The sequence below is a fragment of the Rousettus aegyptiacus genome, unplaced genomic scaffold (assembly GCF_014176215.1).
Source record: "Rousettus aegyptiacus isolate mRouAeg1 unplaced genomic scaffold, mRouAeg1.p scaffold_m13_p_7, whole genome shotgun sequence".
NCBI classification, from domain to species: domain Eukaryota; kingdom Metazoa; phylum Chordata; class Mammalia; order Chiroptera; family Pteropodidae; genus Rousettus; species Rousettus aegyptiacus.
In genome coordinates this window covers 45,187,474-45,208,993 of record NW_023416310.1, presented here as the reverse complement: position 1 = coordinate 45,208,993, position 21,520 = coordinate 45,187,474, and the positions used below count along the sequence as shown (strand labels likewise).

The window sequence follows — 21,520 nt, the reverse complement described above, 5'->3', positions numbered from 1 at the left end:
CCCATGGAGCTATCAGTTCTACTGGACATTGCCACACCCATCAGGCGCCCCACACCTGCCAGGAGCCATTGACACTCCTGTTGACATGAAGTCAGCTAGCTCCACTGCAGATGGAGGTGTGACCTGCATCACCCTCCATCTCCAGCGTGGAGGCAGAAGATGTAGATATCTTTTTTTTTTTTTTTTAATAATAGGTTATATAAGCAGTACTCAATATAGCTTCATCATTAAAAAATCTACGCAGTTTACAAATACACAGAATAAAAAGGTAAAGCTCTCCTTCCACCCTTTCCACTGTCCTAAAGCTTACCCTGCTGGTAGGTACGATTAATTATCTGTTGGAAATGTGCAGACTTTTTGCTCTGCATTTACACATATATGTGGTTGGCATATTGGAGAAATTAATCTCTTCCTCACCCCCCAACTTTCCCCTTTCTTACTCTCATGTTCATGGAGCTCATTTTTTCCCAAGCTAGCTCCTAGATTAGAAAATGGAATCCATCCTCAAGTATCTCTGGCTTTGTGTGCCAAAAGCTTATGCTACATGGTGGGGCCAAGCCGCGAGGACACAGGTACCCTGGTCCAAGATTCCTGGCTGCCTATGAGTGGCACAGAGCAGCAGAGGCTACTAGACCTGGCCTCAGCCAACTTCACAGCCACTTCCTCTATACCTGGTACTTCTCAGTGTTCTGGAGAACTCAGACACACCTGGAATCAAGTTTTCTGTTGGCAGGATGGAAGCTTATCATAAATACCAAGTTGAGTTATAGAAACAAAAGTTTGGTTTCTTGCATACCTGAATTTGTGAACTGAGATTCATTCCTGTGGCTTGTATTATTCATATTCCGCCACTTTTGACAAAAATGTTCATAATATAGCTTTAAACCTTTTCTACAGCAGTAGTTATAGTTTTGTGTTATTCTTTTTAAAAAATAATATATATTTTTTAAAATGCATACTCATAGTAGGAAATTCTAACAGTATCAAAGAAGAAAGCAAAAGTTCTCCAGTCTTCCATTCTTATTCCCTAGATATAACTATTACTAACAGCTTCTTGAGAGTTCTAGAAGTTTTTTATGCAGGTAAAGACATATATCTATTTTTATATAGTTCTTTTTATATACAAATAACCTCAAACTTATCTGCAGTTTATTTGCTTCTTTCTTTAACAATTTGAACTTACTGTTAAATAAACTGTATTATTTACGTAGATGTAGTTCTACTTCATTTTTTTCAATGATGCCCAGTATTCCATAGAATGGATATGTCACATGTATTTAAACAAGTGATTCCAGATTTTTAGCTATTACTGAAGAGGAGCACGATGAACATCATAATATCTAGCATTGACCACAGACAACATTCTTTATATGTAATAAGTCACGTAACGTTTGTAACAGCACAGTGAGATAGGGCCTCTTATTGCCCCAGCTTTACAAATGAAGGAACTAAGTCACGAAGAGGTCAATAACTTTCCCATGGTCATATATCTAGTAGGTGGTAGAGATCTGGGATTTGAACCAGGCAGTCAGGTCCCAAGCCTGCAACTCTAGATTACTACACTACAGCTGTGCATCTGTGCTAATGTATCTATAGAATACATTTGTAGCAGTGCAACTGCTGGGTGAAAATAAGTATATGTTAAACTTTAGTATTGTTAAATGGTCAAGATGTTATTTTATGAAAAGAGTGTTTCATTTCAGAATTGTGGAGAGCCCATTTGTTTCCTGAGAAGAGAGGGGCTGCTTCTCCTGTACCCAGAGGCCTCGCTAGGTAAGGATCACAGCCAGAGCTTCAGGCCTGAATCCTGTCTAGCCTCTTCCCTCTATGCTGGAGTGGGTTCCCAGGAGTCTTAGTAAACCCTGTTCATGTCCTCTAAGTAAGGCCATAGCCACAAGCTCCCAGATCATTTAGCCCTGGCCTCCTTTTCACTCTGCACCTTTTGGGTCTCTCAAAGGTGAGTACCACCCAACGAGAAAGCTGCCTAGGCCCTAGTTTCCTATTTCATCTGTAAAAGAAAATGGCAGTCACCTAGAGAAACAGAATTGGATGTTACTTCTCTGCAGTTCCTACATCTAACCACAAGGGGCCCCAATGTGGGACCTACAGGCTTAGCTAGATCCACACCAGACCTGCACACAAGTGGGAGGTCAGAGTTTGTGACATGACTTCTTTATGGCAGTGGCTTTTCTAGGACTGTATCAGTGGTTCTCAAATGGGGGTAACTGCCCCCCTTCTTCACTTGGGGACATTTAGCAATGTTTGCAGATATTTTTGGTTGGTAACAACTTCGTGGGAGTCAAAGTGGAGTTTGCTGCTGGCACCTAGTCGGTAGAGAGAGGCCAGGGATACTGCTAAACATCCTACATTGCACAGGACAGCTGCTCATAACAGTTATAAGCTCCAATTGTCAAACCGAGGTTGAGAAACCCTGGGCTACAGCAGGGAAGCCTGCCAAGCATGTGGCTGTCACTGTGACTCCCTTTGCTTTAATTAACAGTGGAAAGCACTTATCTGTTATTCACCTGTAGTTTGCCACTGCTCTGCATCCTTTATATTCATTAACTTATTTAATACTCATAAGTCTGTAAGGCAGGTCGCACGGTTATCATCCCATTTTACAAATGAAGAAACTGAGGCATGGAGCCATAAGGTACTCAGTCCAAGGTTCCTGTTATGGCACTTGAGGCTTGGTCTCCTTAACCTCTCATGGGTGCTCATGGCAAGTGCTCCAGGACTTTTCTCTCTCTGCTTCTAGAACCTTGGAAGCACCAGGGATTGTTTATACCTCTATAATGAGGGGAAAAAGGCAGTTGATTGGTCGTCTCTCCTTGATTCTAACTACCCTATATCTGATGGCTTTTCTTTTTTTTTTTCTCTAGAGGGTTTAACTGAAGTAAGTACTGATTGCAGAGATTATGAACAACCATAAAAATTTACTTGTTGAATTTGCAGGAAAAAATTCTCTGCCACTCCTACAGTGGTCTCTTAGCACCCTTTCAGTCTCCGGGCTTACAGGCTGAGATGTTTTTGGGTAGTAGATTTGCTTACACATGAAAGGAAACTTTATCATCCAGGAGGACAAGGGAGGAGCTGGTGAGTCAGCCTTTATATCAGGGATGCAGGGCTTTTGGGCTAGGCCCACAGTTTGGATGAAGGGGGTCCTTCTCCAGAGGAAGCCTCCAGAAGGCAAGATGTGAAGTTGTAAATGGGGTGAGGGTGGCAGAAGAAGTGGGAAGGAATCTGTTGGATCAAAGCCAACTTTACACCAGAGGAAATACATGCTAGCCCATTAATTATAGGCTGCCGTAGGATTGGCTTTGCCTCGGGGTGTGGGGGCAGTGACCTATACTTTAAACAAACAGCCCCATCATTCAGTAATAATTCACATTAACAATGGGCATCCTCACAGGACCAGGTTGACAGGTGGCCCACAACACACAGCCTCAAGCCTGACCTGGAACTAGGCTTGGATGCCACCCCTGGGTAGCCAACGAGCTGATGCTCTGGCAACTCACATGGGCACGGGCACGGAAAGGACATATTCTTTCTTGGGCTATTTGCTGAGAACTTGTGCATTAGGCACTGAGAGGAACACAAAAGAAATGTAAAACACAGACCGTTCTCATAATCTAGAGAACTGAGACAAGATTAAGTTTGAAAAGTTATACAGCAGCATAAGAAATATCATATATGTCACATATAAGGGATGTGGCTGATCAGAGGAAATAGGAGGAGTTGTGGACAGGGATTCCCCACCAGTTTAATGGTTGTTGGGAGGGTCTGTATCACAGCTCCATGCTTCTTGTAAAAGAAGTAGGAAACACAAAGAAGAACAAAGAAAAAAAAATCATAGTTGTCAGAGATACATATTATTACTATTTTGGTTACACCTTTTAAGATTTCTTTTTCTGTGCGTGTATATATAGATTATATAGATGCACACGTTACATAAATGGATTCATATTTATTGTTCTGTAACTTTTATATTTCATAATAAGTTGTGAACAGTTTTCCTTATCAGTAAATAAACTTATGGATCTCTTGTATTTCACTGTGTACCTACTGTAATTTAACTAATCCCTTATTATTGCCTCTTTAGGTTACTAACAGTTGTGGCCTATATATAATACTCTGTGCACATCCTTATTTTTATCCCTAGGATGTAGTCTTTAAGTAGAATTGCTAGATCAAAGAAAATATGCACACTTTGAATGATTTTGCTACATATTGTTCAGTTGCCTTCCAGAAAGGATATATCAACTTAGGCTCTCACTACCTGTCCTATCAGAGTATCTCTTTCATTACATCCTTCCCAACACTGGGTATTAGCTACCTTTTTTAAGGGGGTGGTTCCATAGAGTAGTGGCTAGCGTGTCTGCTTTACATGCAGAAGGTCCTCAGCAGAGCCACGGCCCGGGTGTGGCCAGGCCCCAGGTGCGCTCGGGTGGGAGCAGACACCCTGCCTTCAAAGATCCAGTTTTTAAGGGGAGATGGCAGTGGGGGAGGGGGATTTAAAAAAATGACAATTTTGATAAACAAATATAGTATTTCATTTTTGCTGTTTTAAAAATTATAACTGAGGCTCATTTTTTTACAGGCCAATTAGTCATTAATAATTCTCTTTTGGCAGATTGTTTGATTATGTGCTTTATCTTGTTTCCCATTAGTATTTTTTTTTTTCATTTTATTTGTGCAGTATTTTATTATTTAGTATGGTTCATTCTTTTTGTCTTATTGATTTCTAAGAGTACTTGATAACCAGGCTATTAACTTTGTCTTTCTTATATTAAAATTATTTTATCCTAGATTGTCATTTGCTATTTAGTTTTGTTCACTATTTAGATATTCAAAAATCTAAAATGTACATGTAATCAAGGTTTTCTGTATAGGCTTTCCAAACTACTGTACTGGAGGTGGCCATGTCTGAAAGCAGGGAGGCCTATGGGTGGCCCCTGTACTGTTATGGGGTGGCTGGGTGAGATCTGGAGTCAGGGCCAGGCTAGGGGGGACCAAGCAGGGCAGATTTAAGGCAGAGTGGAGAGGTGGCTAAGATGTAGTGACTTTGGAGTGGGGGGGGGGGATGAGGAAGGAGGAGGAGGAGGAGTCTTAGGTGACTCATAAAGTGCTGACGTGGACAACACAGTGAGCAGGTGGAGGATGAGCCAGAATCAGGAATATAGGAAGGGGTGGAGGCGGGAAACAGGGGCAGAGATTGTTACACTTGCCCTCCTGATCTGAAATAATATCCGTATCTTATGTTTCCATGTATATCTAGGTCTGCTCTAGGTCTATTCTGGTGAATTGTCTGTTCCTTATACCTGTACTATCTGTTTTGATCACGTTTTATTTTACTATCTCTTAATAGGTACTTGGGTAAAGTGTACTTCATCACACTTTTTTTCCCAGAATTTTCTTTATTCTTTTAGGATGGACTTCAAAATCCTTATGCCAAACCCTACTCCCTTGGACTGCACTATGGGAGCTAGAAACAGGCGACCCCAGTTGAGTCCTTTATATTCATAAACACCAAACATACCAGAAGCTGGATTTGATGGGGCTGGACTTTCTCCTTGGTGCAGATATCACATGGCCTCTTTAGGAAGAAGCCCCTCGTGGTCACTAACCTCCACTTGAAGCATCCTTTAGTCTCTGGCCCAGATGGTCCTGTGGACCTTCAGAGCCCTTGTGTCCTGCTGCTGTGGCTGCAACAGTACCCAGCCATGTGCTCCCCACTTTAGCCAAGCTAGCCTGTACTGGAGTTTTCCTGTCCGTCTTGCAGGAGACCCTGCCTCCAGCCAGTGTTCTCTCCAAGCCTGTTCTCCTCTAAGGATTTCCTGTGGGTTAACTCTGGGGATTTTTTCTTAATGTGTTCTTAAATGTGTTATTTCAGAAAGAATAATTCACAGCTGCAAGCATTGCGATAGCTTTTTCCTGGTTGCTTTATGTATGCATGTTTACCCTATTTCACATTTGTTAGATTCTTTCTTATTCCAGTGACTTTTTTAGGACCTTTTTTATTAAGGAGTAATAAATATACAATAAAGTCAGAAATCCTAAGCATCCATCTCAGTGAATATTTACATAAGTGCACACTCTGTAGCCACCACCCTGATCAAGGTGTTTCTTTTAGAGTTAAAAAGCTGTCGGTGGGAGGTTGGGTGGAGAGAGAAATCATGAGTATGTCCCCAAGCTGCCATCTTTTTCTAGAACTCTCTTTAAAGGATGTTAAGTGCTACAAGTCAAGTCTCTACAGTGATATGGGGAGCAGAATGGTTAGGAGTGGTGGGTCATGTTCCATTTCACTCCCTTACTAGCCATGGGACTTTTGTGCCTCAGTTTTAACAACTGTAAAATGGGAGTGTGATAACTCCTACCTCACAGGATTGTCATGAAGATTACATGAGGCAGCACATGTAAGTGCACAAAAAATGTTAATTGTTGTTTTTGTTGTTATTAATAACAAGGAGGCGGCAGCAGTGGTTCTTAATGAAGGCTATGCATCAGAATTACCTGGGGCACTTTCGCAAAATACACATGCTCAACCTGGCCAGATATACTGAGTCAGAATCTAGATTTTAAACTCCTCTCCAGGTCATTCTGTTGTTTATCCATGGGTAAGAACCACTGGGCTGGAAGTGGCTGTGACTAGAATCAGGAAGGCCAGTGGGTGGATGGTCCCTGCAATAGTGGGGGCTAGAGGGGATTGAGCTGGGCAGAGTCAAGGCATAGTGGAGAGGTGGCCAAGATGTGGTGACCTTAGGTAGGGAGCAGAGAAGTAGAGGGAGGAGTCTGGGGTGACTTAGGGTGCTGACCTGGATGACAGAGTGAGTAGGTGGAGGATGAGCCAGAATGGGGAATATAGGAAGTATATTGGAGTAGTGGGCCAGAGCTTGTTATAATTCCCTCTGGGATTGTCGAGTGAAGTCTCCCAGTGGAAATAACAAGTTAGTATTTGGATCTCTAGGCCTGGGCATGTGGTGGTGTTTAGGGAGTCATCAGTGTGAAGGGGATAGATAAAGCCATAGGCGTGGTCATAGAGTGAATGTGGAGTACAGAAGAGGGCCACGTTCAGAAGAATCCACTGCTGGGAAGACTTTCATTTACTTCTTATTACTTCTCTAGAAATAGAGAAATGCTATTTCCCACATGATGACCCCTTCGTTGAGGACCATTGAGGAATGACCTCAGTCATCTTACACGAAGGTGAATAAGAACTGTGGGTCACTTCTTTATCACACAGGTCTCCAAGTTTTCTACATTCCCTGACAGAAGAGCTCAATCCTTATCCATCAGTATTGTCAGATGGCACATTTGGTTAGAGGTTTCTTATCTTCTGACATCCCTTCACTCCATGCTATCACATATACTCAGCCTCTGGTGGATGGCATCTTGGACTCTGACTCTCTTCAAGCCCTTGAGATCAACCAGTTAACTCTTTGGTAAGAGTTTAAGCCATTTTAGTTCCTCTCTCAGAAGCATTTATATTTGTAACTATATGTGTGCTAGGAATCATGGAAGATGTTGCCTTCCTGAGGGGATATGAACCTGGGATGAATTATTCATTTCCTTATTCTAGAACATCCCTGTCCAGTAGACTTTTCTGTGTTGATGGAAATGTTCTGTACTACAATATGGTTACCACTAGCCACATGTGGCTGTTGAGTGTTTGAAATGAGGCTAGTGTAACTGAGGAACTGGATTTTTCATTTTAATTAATTAAATATTAAATTGACAAAAGCAGGCACTATTAATTGCATTCGTTGGATCAATGAGAGTTAGGGACACTGAGCCTGACACACCACTCGACTCTCTTACTATTAAGCATCCCCTAAAGGTAACTTTGAAAATGGGTCTTTGAAATCAAGTGAGCTTTCCTTCTCTTACCCCTCTACCTCAGCCCCTCAGTTTGCTTCCCCAAGAAGGCAGGTATCTACAGCTATGCCCTACAGGCCTCTTCTGTCTCTTGTTTGCCCCACTCCTTACTACAGGACAAGAGAGTGCCCATGCCTTTCCATCTGCCCTACCGCTCCCTCTCTCTACTCCTGCTCATGCTAAGCAAGCCCCACTTCTCCAAGAAGGCGTCCTTGACCCCCGTGCCTTCCAAGTGAGGCCAGTTGTAGGGCCCTGAACAGATTTCATTTTATTTCCCATTCAGGAGTAGGGGTGGCAAGGATGGGTCTCAGGGAAGATGTAGCTGCAGGATGGATGTATGTTAGTTCACTGTATTTCAGACTTCCTTGACCACCACTCCCAGTGAGAAATATATCACACATCCCAGCCACCACATACACCTACATACAGATATGTAAAACTGAAGCAAACATTGTGTAAAAATAATACCTACCGTTACTATGCATGATGTACTTGGATATTTTCCATTCCGTTCTATTTTTTTTTTTTTTAAAGAAGCATACTAGTTGTGACCCACTAAACTAATTTTTCAGCTCAGTAATGGATCACACTCCAGAGGGTCAAAAATGCAGAATAAAATCATCACTGCTTAGAACAACTCCAGGCACAGGCCACGTGGCCTTGTCTGGATGTCACTCTCTGGGTTCCTTGAAGAACTGGCAAATGATCGTACCTGCAGCCATGTACACCTGGTGGTGCCCTGCTCTCTCATTTTAGGTCCCCGGTTGGTTGCGCCATAAGGGGCCATGTTCACAGATACTGTCTCGGTGCTTTGGAAAGACGTTGAAGTCTCTAAAATTGCTCCAGACACCTGAGAGAAAGATGTCAGCTCTGTGTCAGGTGCCCCAGGTCTGAACATCTCAGCCCTCTTGATGAGGCTCATTATGGAAGTAAAGTTCCCAGGCCTAGCAGGCTTACCAGCAGGGCTAACATGTGGGGCTATGTATAACAGAGAGAGGAAGAGCAAAACATAGAGCTCCTGGGTGCAGCATCACAATAGAAACATATTACCAGCCAGAGGACAGCTGATAATATATGGAAATTCCAGGTGGGATTAAGTCTTGGAGCCCTATTTCCCATTGGACTTTAGCCCTGAACTGGGAGTTATTGAAAACAACCCACAGAAATAGCTACATCAGCCCAGCATCTAAACCAGGTGTTTTATCCCTCTGAGGGCCTTAAACTGTTGACACATTTGTTAACACACTATTCTAATGAGAGTGGCTCTCTGATTTCCCAACCCACTGCAGAAGAAAAGAAATAGCCTGGAAGCATGATGGTGTTCAGTGGTTTTTAGACATGTAGAATATAGGAAGGTGAAGGCCATGAGGGAAGGACAGAGAAATAATAATAAGGAAACACAATCATGTTACTGTCTAGTTTTATAGGGAACACCCAGAGTGATCATAATGATGAACATTTCAATGTAAATGAATATTTTTTTAAGGTGTTAGGGGACCGTGGGTCACAATGCAGCTAGATTTCCCTTTAAAGTGGTTAAAACCATGTTTTGGCAATTGAAGTTCAACTTTTCAGGAAAATTAATTCATGAGAACCAAAGTGATCCTGGATAGATTAGATGCTACTGAGCTGTACCTGATTAGGCTTAGCCATGCCCCTCATGGGTTTGAGATGCCCTGTTATCTCTCGGGGCAAGTCTCCCTACCCCCTATGCCCTAGTTTGTCTCACAGCCTAAAACCCCTCCATTGTTGTTGGAGTCCTTTGTTCAGCAGTATGAATTTGTGAATAAATTCTTTCCAATATGAAAGCTTGCTGACAGGTGGTTTCCTGATAGCCTGAAGATAAGTGTAGAGAGGGAACTCTGGGCCGGACACTCCTTGGGGATGGCAGGGCTGGGCGGGGTGGCCTAAATGACCAGAGGGCAGGACAAAGCCGCTATTTGGGCTAGCGTGTGTTCTTAGGGAACATGCTTGGATGACAAATTCCACTCTTCACTGCTTTGCCCGAGGCAGCCCACTCACCAAGGCAGAGCCAGGTCTGTCTTCAGTAGCCTAGTCTCTCCTAGCTCCCTGGCCACCTGGTCCCCAGATCTGCTTCTGTGAGTCACCCTAGGTGACTGAGGGGTGCTCCAATCAGTGAAAGGTTAGAGAAGAGCCAGGTATTTCTGAGACAAAGATTATTTGTTCCGTACCATCTGAGAAGACATTAAGTAGAAGGCAGTGGGTCGGAGATGTGTCATACCACCAGGAAGTTTCTGTCTTCACGATAGATTATTATATAGTATGCACACATAATATACTACACGTCCTTTGCAAATGCTATTTTGATTAGAAAATGATAAAACTATTTCTCCTAATGGGAAAGGATAACAATAATAAGCTAAGGTAACAATATCAAAAGTCCATGAAGAGATTTCGGAGGTTTGCAAAGCCATTCCTTGTGTTGTGTCTCCAGAAATGGAGCTGGGCTTGGTCAAGTGGTGGTTCTACTAAGCTGCCTAATGGAATTTTTTTTTTCAGTAGGAATATAATAATATGAGGGAGAAAAACTACCCAAGTTTAAGTGTTCTAACTATATTCTGTGGAAATTATATTCTGTTGATGAAATCACAGATGATTTTAAAAGGGTGAATGGGAGGGCAGAAGCAAAAGAAGATGGGTGAGTTTATGTTTTCAATGACCCTACTAATTTTTCACATGTACATGATGCCTGGTGTGTGATACACTCATGTCAGAATGTCCAGAAGGACCAAAGTCCAGAATGAGCAGTTATTATAAAAGAAGCCTGGCCAGCACACAGACTGCTCGTCTGCTTCCTTATTGAAGTCTGTTTCCATCAAGAAGACAAACAGGACAAAGACAGGCTCTTTGCTAGGGGGAGTGTTAATGTCAGAGAGAAAGAAAAAGCTCCCAATTCCCATTTCTTTCCAACTCTGCCTCCCTTGAGAATAGTCCGTAAACTGGGGAAGAAAGTAACAAAGATTTTATGGAGTGAAATGTAGTTTTCAGCACTAGAGGAAATGTTCTTGGTCCCTCCTCAACCCCTTCCCGGGGCAGAGTCCACCTGTCACATTCCCCAAAGGTGGCTGTCCAGGTTGTCTTGTGCCCTCAAATCAGCACTTCTGGGAAGAGGTGGTCAAACCAGAGACAAGTCAATGTATTGGTCCTATATTTAAACAGAGATGAGGAAGTTGAAACCTGTCCTGTTCAGCAATTTTTTTTTTAATCAATAAAGACCCTACAGGTAGGCTTCTCTAGGCTGCAGATGACATAGCCCTGGGAGGAGCAAGTGAAATGGCTTTGGAGTGACAAAGTCAGGATTCAAACTAGCCTTGTCAAGATAGAAAAAAAGGAGTGAATTTTACAAGGGCAAACATAACATTTTATATTTAGGTTCAACAAAATACATATTGGGGGTGCCAGAGGTGGATTTGTGGAGGGCCCCAGGGGCTGGTTTTCCACAGGCTCCATGTAGACCAGGAGGACGAGGCTCAAAAGAGCCACACAAGGGAGGATGGACCCAGGACAAAGGAAGGGACAGCCTATCTCCACTCCCTGCTCCTCAGGCCACATGGATGTCCAGTACGGGGCACAGTGTCTTAGAGACTAACCAAGTAGGAGACATTCAGACCAGGTCACCAGCATGGAGAGGGGCTGGGAATAGAGGAGTGGGTGATGAGGCAGGCACCGTCAGCCTGGAGCAGAGAGGTGAGTCCAGATTCCTAAAGAGCCACCTGAGGGTAAAAGGAGACAATTCTGTATATCGGGGCAATGGGGGTGGGTGTGTGTGTGGGGGGGTCATGTTAGAGGGAAGCAGGCCTGGGCTCCGACTGAGAAAGATGCCAAGGGAAGGTTTGCGTAGTCTTGAGATGGCCTTCTTGCCAGGGACATCTCAGAGGGCACTGCAGAGCCTACCTAGGGAGGCGGCCTGAGGATTCTAAAGTCCCTTCCCTAGGTGTTCCCTTCACCATGAATGAGGAGTCAGCAGAGAAGTAAGCCTCTTTGCCCAAGCACTTTGGAGTAGTGGTAAAAGGGCAGACTGAGGCACTCGGGTTCAAGTCCTGCTTCTGTCACTTTGTGATCTTTGGCAAGTTACTCTGCACCTCAGCCCCTTCATTAAAAATAAGGATCATGGCAATAGTACATATGTGCAAGGACTTTTGTGAGGTTTAAAAGGTTTAAAACAAAGCACTTAGAACGATGCCACACCCATAGTAAGGGCTGTGTACCAGACAGCTGCTGTGATAGCCACCATCTCCATCATTGTCACCACTACCACTGATTATCACACAGTTCCTAATCTCTGTGTGCTGGAGAAGTAGACATGAACAGGTTGGATCCCTGCCTTCAAGAAGTCACAGCTCAATGTGGAAGGTGGAGAACTGTCACATGTGGAGATGGGTTGGGTGAAGGCTTCTGGGGGTGGCAGCCTGGGGCCTCCCTACTTGGAAACCAGCTCCTGAAACCATGACTCAGCCCCAAAGCATTTTCAGGCATCTGAGGCCGCTGTCTTATTGGTCCAGTGCTCTCCCCTGCTGTTTGCTGTGGCGGTGGCTGTGTATGTGGTACTCCTGCACCCCAAGCAAATGCTAGGACTGGCCAGGCCTGCTGAGCAAGTCTGAGGGTTCAGGGCCCTGCCCTGGTGCCTCCAGGATGCAGCTGGGGCCAACACCCCAATTCTTGAGCTTTTGGGCCAGAACACTAAAGGTCCCTGTGCGTGCCCCCTTTGTGCCTGGTACTGTGCCGGGTGTCCTCCTGTGGTGTCATACACATCATATCCTGGGAGATGGGTGGCATCAGGTCATCTTCATTTTACAGCTAAGTAAACAGGCTGGGCTGTCAAGTGTCTTACAAAGGGCAGAGCCAGGACTTGGAGCCACCAGAATCAGGTGCTGTTTCCATACCTCACCCTGGGCAAGACCAGAGGTGACTCAACTGAGAACCCTGCCCTCGGGAGGAGTTGGAGCCAGAGATCTGCTATCTGACCACCCCAGTCCAGGGGAAGGGTCAGAAGGGCTCTGAGAGCCTTACCCTTTCAGGCCAGTCTTCTGCTCCTCAAGTCCCTGCCCAACACTTTCCTGCAAAGTACTCAGGGCACCGCTCCTGCAAAGTGGTCTCTGCCTGCTTACTCTTCATAGCAACATCTCTCAACCAGTGGTCATTTTAGAGAAGGAACAATGGTTTAGAAAAATACATGTTTTTCAGTAGTGGTGATCTTTTTTTCCTCCTAAAGACTATATTTTTCAGTTTTGGGTTCGCAGCAAAATTAAGAGGAAGGTACCGAGATTTCCTTATACACCCCGCCTCCACACATGCATAGCTGCTCCCATTATCGGCATCCCCTACCGGTTCGTTACGATGGGTGGATCTATGCAGTGGTGTTCTTTTTCCAGACAATATTCCACCTGAACATTCTTACAATTGAAAACTGTTGCAAGGGGAGGTATTCTGTGTGAAGAGAGTATGGGGGAACCTGTGTGTGACCTTCTGTTTCTTGACCCACCTCACCCAGTTTCTGAACCGGATGTAGTTTATGACCCCTGTTCTGAGGTGGGGAGAGTTTACTCTTTAGTAGTGAATTCTCCAGGATCCATGTGTCAGGTTTTGTTTTTGTTTTTTTTTTAAAGGTAAAATATAACAAAGTTTATCATTTTAGCCATTTTTAAGTATACAATTCAGTAGCATTAAGTGCATTCACATTGTTCTGCAACCATCACCACAATCCATTTCCAGAACATTTAAACCATCCCAAATTGAATCTCTATAGCCATTAAACACTAACTCACCATCTTCCCCACTGCACCAGGTCCTGGCAAACACCATTCTACTCTGTCTGAATTTGTCTATTCTGGTACTTTGTGTAAGTGGAATCATATAATATTTGTCTTTTTGCGTCTGACTTATTTCCCTTACCATAATGTCTTCAAGGTTCATCTATGTGGTAGCATGTGCCAAAATTTCCTCCCCTTTTAAGGTTGAATAATATTCCATTGTATATATGCACCACATTTGTTTATCCATTTATCTGTCGATGGACATTTGGGTTGCTTCCATGTTTTAGCTATTCTGAATAATGCTGCTATGAACATGGGTGTTTGAGTCTCTGCTTTCATTTCTTTAGGGGCACATACCCGGAAGTGGAATTGCTAGATCCTATGATAAGTCTATATTTAACTTTTTGAGGAGCTGTCAATACTATCTTCCACAGCATCTTCACCATCTAACTTTCCCACCAGCAGTGCACAAAAGATACAGTTTCTCCACACCCTCGTTATTGTGTCAAGGGTTTTTAAATATCCTGTTCATGGGAGTGTGTTCCCAGAGACTAGGACAGTGCCCAGCACATAGCAGATACACTATAAATATTCGTTGGGTTGAACGAGTGAGAGGCATTTGTCTCTGGGTGGCTGTACCAGGGAGCCCTCCTACCTGAAGCTGGGACCCAGTCCACAGAAACATCCGTTTCTAGTCCCTAATCAGTACTAAGAGAACCACACTTTCGATAGGGTAAGTTACCTAGAGGTGCCCACTGGTGTCAAGAGCTTTATGAAAGAGAAATTGTGGCACTTTGGAAAGAAGTCAGGGAATGTAATGTGCCGGCTAGCATGGGAGTGTATTTTACACTGTGGGTCTTGACCCATTTGTGGCTTGTGAAACCAGTTTTTAACGTTTAAAACCACCATTTGTGAAAAATGAAATAGAATAAAAATTCCAGGGTATACCACATGGGAAAAAGGGTATCATTTTATGAAACTTTGTTTTTAATGTGCTATTTACACAATTGTGTAATGGATCACAAAGAGTTTGAAAAACACTATTGTGTAGGGTCTGTAGCCTCTGCTTAAAGAATTCCCACGGCAGGGAGCCCACTACCCTACGAGAAGTCCGTGCGGTTTGGGAGTCCACTGTAACATCGGAATGTACCTCCCTTATTGAGCAGAAACTGTTCAGCATGTGAGATTTTGCATTGAGGCCCTACTATGTGCTAGGACCTGGAATAGGCACTCGAGATGAAGAGGAATAGAGGGTGACTCCAGGAGTTTAATGGAGAAAGAGGTTGGAGAACAAGAAAGGGGACAGCCTGCTGTGGGGGAAGGCAGGGAGAGGAGGGACAGTGAACACTGTTGGCGGGGGGGAGTCCAGGAAGAATGCTGGAAGGGGTCTTGAAGGATGAATAGGAGTTTGCCAGCCTCTTTGAGAGAAAAGCATATTTAAGGAGAGTATGGAGATGAGAAAGAGGAGATTATGTTCAAAGAATAGTAAGAATCCTGGTCTGGCTGGATTCCAGGGTCCTTAAGAAGGTCAGGGTAGGGGTGGGCAGCTTCATATAAGAGAGTAGGCAAAGGATTTGTGAAAGGACTTTGTGCCAAGAGCTTAGATTTTCACCCTACAGCCAGAGGGATATATTTTAAATATTGAGAAAACAAATACATGTCAGGATATGTGCTAGGCTCTGGGGAAGTTAGGGTGAATGAAACAGAGACCTTGTCTGTTGAAGCAGGCATTCTCTAGTGTGGGGAGTGGGCAGGAAATAAGGCATCACAGACATATGGTTATAGAAAGTTGGATGATTGACGTGACAGAAAATAACAGGGTGAGAGGGTGGAAAGAGGTGCCTGGTTTAGACAAGGAGGGAAGGCTTCTGTGAGGAAACGATGTTTAAGTTGGAGCCTGTAGGCCAAGAGCCTTCTCTGCAAAGGAGGCAGCACAAAGTTCACGAGGTGCCGAAGACCCCAAAGCCAGTGGCAGCTGAGAGGAGGCCAGAGTGGCTGAGACCACCTACAGAGGGGCCAGGGACCAGGTGGGGGCCAGCCTAGAGTAAAGATTTGAAGTTTTCTCCCACAGGCAGTGAGGAGCCATTGGGGAGTTTTGTGTAGGTGTAGCGGTGTGTGTATATGTGTGTGATTTTTTTTTTTTTTTTTTTTTTTACCTGAAAAGAAGAAGTACATCCAGAGCTAAGATAAGAGTCAGGAGTCCCAGAGAAATGGAAAGAAAAGGAAGCAGTGAAGGGCCGTAAAATCTCACCCTGTTTTCTGTGGACCTGTGGGTGGGGGGTCGAAGAGATAAGAGATGCTCAGAGGATGTGACACTTGGGGGAATGCTGGCGCGTTCTGCCTCCGGTGCTGCAGGGGAGGGCTAGTGCCTTCTTCTCACTTAGGCTGGACTTCTGACCAGATACCCAGTTCCCACCTCTGTACCTTTGTTCAGGCTGCTCCCCTATCCTGGAACACCGTTCCCGCTCTTGTCTCTTTCTTCCTAACTCAAGGGAGCTCATCTCTCAAGGCCCAAGGTAGGCCCACAACGTCTGCCGGGCTTTCCCCATCATTCTAACTCCCCCTCCCAGCCCCGAGCCATCTTCGGGCCAGCAGGGATAGGAAGAATGGTGTTATGCAGCGTGTGTGCACTGCACGCACCGATGTGGACCCCTCTTCAGCTCCAGTAGGGAGCAGGACGGGAGTCTTCCCCACCGAGTGACCTCACAATCCCTTCCCATCCTCCTGGTTCCCAGAGGCACAAACAGCCAGGGCCTCAAACAGTGTGTTCCAGTCAGCGTGAGACCAGTAGTGAGGCCCCCAGAAGGGGGTTCTGATGTCCCTCATATCCCTCATGATTGGGGCCAAATGGTCAAATAGTCCCCAGGCCCTGAGTGGGAAGGGGCTGGGGACTGATGTCAGAACCTCTGACAGCTCTTGTGGCTGCTACTGGAACGAGGTCTGGGAAACTGTCATTCTACTTCCAAGTGTGGCTCCCTCCCTCAGTACAGCCAGGCTAGGGACATACAGGCCTGAGTTAAAGAAATTTTAGGTGTCGCCATAAGGACTTGCTAATTTGGGAGGTCTTTACCTGCCCCGGGGTGAAGTCCCCATTGAGCAGATTCCATCCTGGGCACAATAGTTTCCGTCTGGGCTGGGGAGGGTTGCCTGCTGGGCAGCTGGGCTGCTCTGGGGGATCAGTCGCCAGCTAAACTGCCCCCATGGTCATTTATCCCGGCTATGTGCTGAGTTACCCATGTGAGAAGCAGGCCAGCTAGGACTGCCGCCTGCAGGGCAGAGCCTTCTGTGTTGGATCTTTTGATTGGGATTCATATGAGACACCCTGTTTGTTTTTTCCAGTGAGAGCATCTGCATATGGGGACTCTGTATCCCACTCAACAGTCAGACAGGCCGCCCCTCACCCCAATCTCCACAGATCTAGTCTAGGATGACGGCTTATATCTCTGAGGTGTTCCCCTGGGCTCCCCATGTTTAATTTACTGCATGCCATTAAGTTTGCATTTTCAGTCTAACTGTCCCACACTTCCCCTTCAAATCTGATGAAAATCCCACCATAGCTACTGTACGATGCTGAGGTAGATGAGCAGAAACAGTTGTATGTATAGATTTATATTTCTTCATGACTCCTGGATTAATGTTACTATCTGAGCCACGCCTAGGCCTGGGTTCTGTGCCTGCTTGGCTTTCTTGCACCTCCCCTACCACAGCCTTGTGACATGGGTCTCATTGCTTAATTGTCTTTTCCGCCACTACGCTTTAGCTCTCAGAGGACTGCAACCAGCTATTGCCTTCATCTTTTCATCTCTGGATCTGGCACATGAAGTCGGTATTCCATATGTATTTGTTGAGTGGGTGGACATATGAATTTTAAACTTCTTGAAGGTGGAGACTGGGTCTTTCCCTTCCTTACCAATTCCACATTTCAGCCCAGCCCAGAGCTGAGCCGGTAACAGAGCTGATAAGTTAGCCAATTGATGGAAGTGCTAGAGAATCACCTGGAAAAGTTTACCAAGTCAAACTGGATTTTGATCCTTGAGGAGACAAAGAAGCCCAAAGCTTGAGTCTCCCAAGTATCTGGAATGCCTGTTAATGAGAGGCCAGACCCTATCGCATGTGAGCCGTGATCCTGGGCAGTGGCAAGGTGGTGTGGTGTGGGCGAAGAATTTGGGTAATGAAATAAGAGAGAGGTTTTGTATGGACCAATGGTGATAAAGTGCCAGGAATTGAAGAGTTTGATCAGCTCTTTACCCCAAGTTTCATATCCAAAAGAAAGAGAGAAGGAGAGGGAAGGAAGGAAGGAGAGAGCGAGAGCGAGAGAGAGACCTTAGTCTTGGGAGCTAGATCAAACTGGACCTGAATCCCATTTCTATATTCTTTAATTGCAGAACTCTAGACATGGTGTTAATCTCTGAGTAGTCCTAGTTTCTGCATCTGTGGAATGAGAATTAGATTAGGTATGTCATGGACCCCCACACTGTTCTTGGCACATGGTGGACACCCATTAAATAATGAGAATCATTAGTACCATGGCATTATGTTTTGCATACCTTATCAGTTTGGCTGTAGCTAACATACGCCAAATAAAGGTCATTTGTTAGAAGAATCCTTGCCCACAGACTTAAAGAAATGGTTGACTCTGTGACCTCAGGAAGGCCAGGAAAGTTGGGCCTGGGGTTTCAGGAACAGGAAGGCTGCCTTTGGGCAGAAGTAATGCCAGCCACCTTGTGTGATCTCCAGACAGAGTTTCATGGGTTAGCTCAAATCCTGACAGTCCCACTGGGAATTTGGGGAGATGGAGTTCTTCCTCAGAAAAGTGATGTGCTGTAACCAGAAGAAGGGAGAATTTTGAGAGGCAGAATTCTCGACCACTACACACACCCCTCCGCCCCCTCTACCCTCACCTCTCGCCCCTACCCGGTGCTCATTTAGGCCTTCCAGGTGAGCACTCATGTTCAGAACTGTGTAACTAGTGTCTCCCCAACCCTCCTTTATTCTTTAAATTCCTCCACCAATTTTAATTTCAGTATCTGTCGGCCCTGCCCTGCCCAGCCAAGCCCAGCCGGGGCCTGAGCAGAGGGCACATCTTTACTCAAAGGGCTGCTCTGCTCCAGGGCCTCCTGCTGCCTCCCCAGCTCCCTCAGGATTCGCAGGCCCAAGTACTCACCTGCTCTTTCTAAAGTTCTACAAAAAAGGAGCTCAGGCAAGTTTTTAAATTTTCATATGCTGCTTTTGACTTTTGCTTTTATAAAGTAAATCAGAGACAGCTGGACTCTTCTTTTCATTTTACTCTTGGCCCAGTCCTGCAGGAAGTACAGCGGGTCCTTAAACAACATTTCATTCTGACATTGATAAAATGCTGTAGGAACTTAACTCTAGTTTAAATCAATTAGCTTGTGATAAAATTGGTTTTGGTATACGTCGTTTTGTTAAAGTTGCAGAACCTATTGATGATGTTAGTGAGGACTTACTGTATGTTCTTAGGAGGGCTAGCTACTAAGAGACCTTGGATTTCCAGTAAAACAAGAGCCTCAACTGAGACAAACTGAAAATGCGTGTACTGAGGATTGCCAAGCATCCTTAAGTACTGAGCCCTTCACGGGGCTGTGGGAGGGAGGGACCTAGGGGAGGGACATACCCGTTGGCTTTGCCAGTCCCTTCTGCTCTCCTCTCTCCTCTTTTCTGTTCCCCATATTCTATTGCAGCAATGTCATCCACTCAGGATGTCTCTAAGGCCTCTAGGTCTGAGGGGGCCACAATGGAGAGGCCAAAGATTTCATAGTGACCAGCACTGGCCCAATAAAAGCGAGAAGCAGGCATACCTTCTCAGGACTAGTGAGTCGGCATATTAGTCTTTATGATGAAGATTCCTAGCGCCAGCGCCCTTCTACTCCACCAAGATTTGTCCCTTCTGGGAGGTACCTTTCCTTTCCCTTTGTCCTTTCTAGAGCTTATCTCTTCTGTGTCTCCTTCCTTTTCAGATAGCTGTATGTTAGAAGGCTCCAATCAATTAATTACCACACAGGTGGTCAGTTTAAAATGTAAAATACAGGTCTACAGCCATGTCACCCTGAACGTGCCCAATCCTGTCTGTACTCGGAAGCTAAGCAAGGTTGGGCTTGGTTAGTACTTGGATGGGAGACCACCTAGGAAGACCAGGTGCTGTAGGCTGTAGGCATAAAACATAAAAAAAATATATAAGGTATTGTAAGGTCCTTGCAATCTGTGAGGTCAACCAAGGGTTGCCTCACCTAAAAATAAATAAATAAATGAATAAGTAAAATTTAAAATACAGAAAACTTGTATTTTATAGGGGAGATTTAGTGGGACAGTGTCTATTTTAAAGGGCATCTCTTAAGATTAGCTCTTTGTTGTGGGGCCCCCTGGACAATGTGGTATGGGAGGGAGGAAAGGAAGGAGGAGAGAAGAAGGAAGGAAGGAAGGAAGGAAGGGAGGGAGGGAGGGAGGGAGGGAGGGAGGGCAGAAGGAACAAATGAACAAACCTACTGGTGGGGAAGGAAGGAACTGATTGACAGGAGATTTGCTGTCGCAATCACCTTCTCAGGGTTCCATCCACCACATAAACAGCCACCTGCTCTGTTTACAGAGGACTGGCTGCAGGGGGAGGTGGGGGAAGGGTGAGGAAGCTGGGTTCTATTAGCCTGAGCATCATTTAAAAGTAAAGAAAAATTTTTTTCTAAAAAGAATTATGAGAAACAGTGAAATGTGGCATTTGGGTAGGGGAATTTTTTTGCTTTCTCTTTTTTTTTGAGAGAATAAATTCACAAACCACAAAATTCACCCTTTAAAGTGTACATTTTAGTGATTTTTAGTATATACAACCATCATCACTATCGAATTCCAGAACATTTTATCACCCCAAAAAGAAACCCTGGATCTATCAGTAGTCATTCCCTACCCGCCAGTCCCTGCAATCAGTAATCTACTTTCTGTATCTATGTATGTATTTACTTACTATAGACATTTTATATGAATAGAATCATATAATAAGTGGTCTTTTCATTCTGGCATCTTTCACTTAATGGTTTCAAGGTTCATCCATATTGAAGCATATATCAGCATTTCATTCTTATTGCTGAATAATATTCTGTTGTATGAATAAATCACATTTTATTTACCCTGATGGACATGTGGATTATTTCCACTTGTTGGCCATTGTAAATAATATTGCTCTGAACATTCATATATAATTTTTGTGTGTGTGGATATGTTTTCACTTCTCTTGTGTATATAACTAGTAGTGGAATTGCTGGGTCATATGGTAATTCTGTGTTTAAATTTTTGAGGAACTGCCATGATTTGGGGATTTTTGATAACTTTTCCCCCCTGATTATAAACATAACTTATGTTCGTTATATAAAATGTACATAAAGGTATTCAGAAGAAAATAAAATTTATTTAAATTATATAACCCATTAATAACTGCCTCTAATGTATTGGTGTATTTCTTTCTTGTCTTGCTTATGTGCATCATTTTAAAAATTGTATTGTACTTAAAATATATAGTTTTATGTCCTGATTGTTTCACTTTACCTTCAATTGTAAGCATTTTCCATGTCAATAAATATCATTATAAGGTAATTTTTTCTGACCACATTCTATCATCATTGGATGCATTATAACTTATTTAATCAATCTGCTATTCTTGGACATGTAGATAATTTCCACATTTTCTTGGTTCAATATCTTTGTACATAAATGTCCACCTACATCTCTGATAAGTTTTAAGGTAAATTCTTAGAAGTAAAATCTGGGTAAAAGAGTGTGAACACTCTTTGGTTTTGAAATAATTTTAGATTTACAGAAGAGTTACTATGATAGTACAGAGAGTTCCCATGTACCATTCATCTAGC

General features: G+C 44.1%; 1 long non-coding RNA gene and 1 pseudogene across 13 annotated transcripts in view; both read left to right on the top strand.

Moving 5' to 3' along the window:
- Positions 1-21,520, top strand: part of LOC107519097 — an 86,769-nt gene that overhangs the window by 48,410 nt on the left and 16,839 nt on the right. The window contains exons 9-10 of one of the 13 annotated variants that reach the window (XR_004951899.1): positions 1,704-1,773; positions 5,430-13,470. The exons of 11 other annotated variants lie outside the window; for them this stretch is intronic. This is a non-coding gene — a long non-coding RNA (uncharacterized LOC107519097). Of the gene's footprint in view, positions 1-1,703; positions 1,774-5,429; positions 13,471-21,520 lie in introns of those variants that run through there. One more of the 13 variants, XR_004951893.1, reaches the window with a different exon arrangement.
- On the top strand, positions 19,699-19,817 carry LOC118605867 (annotated as a pseudogene).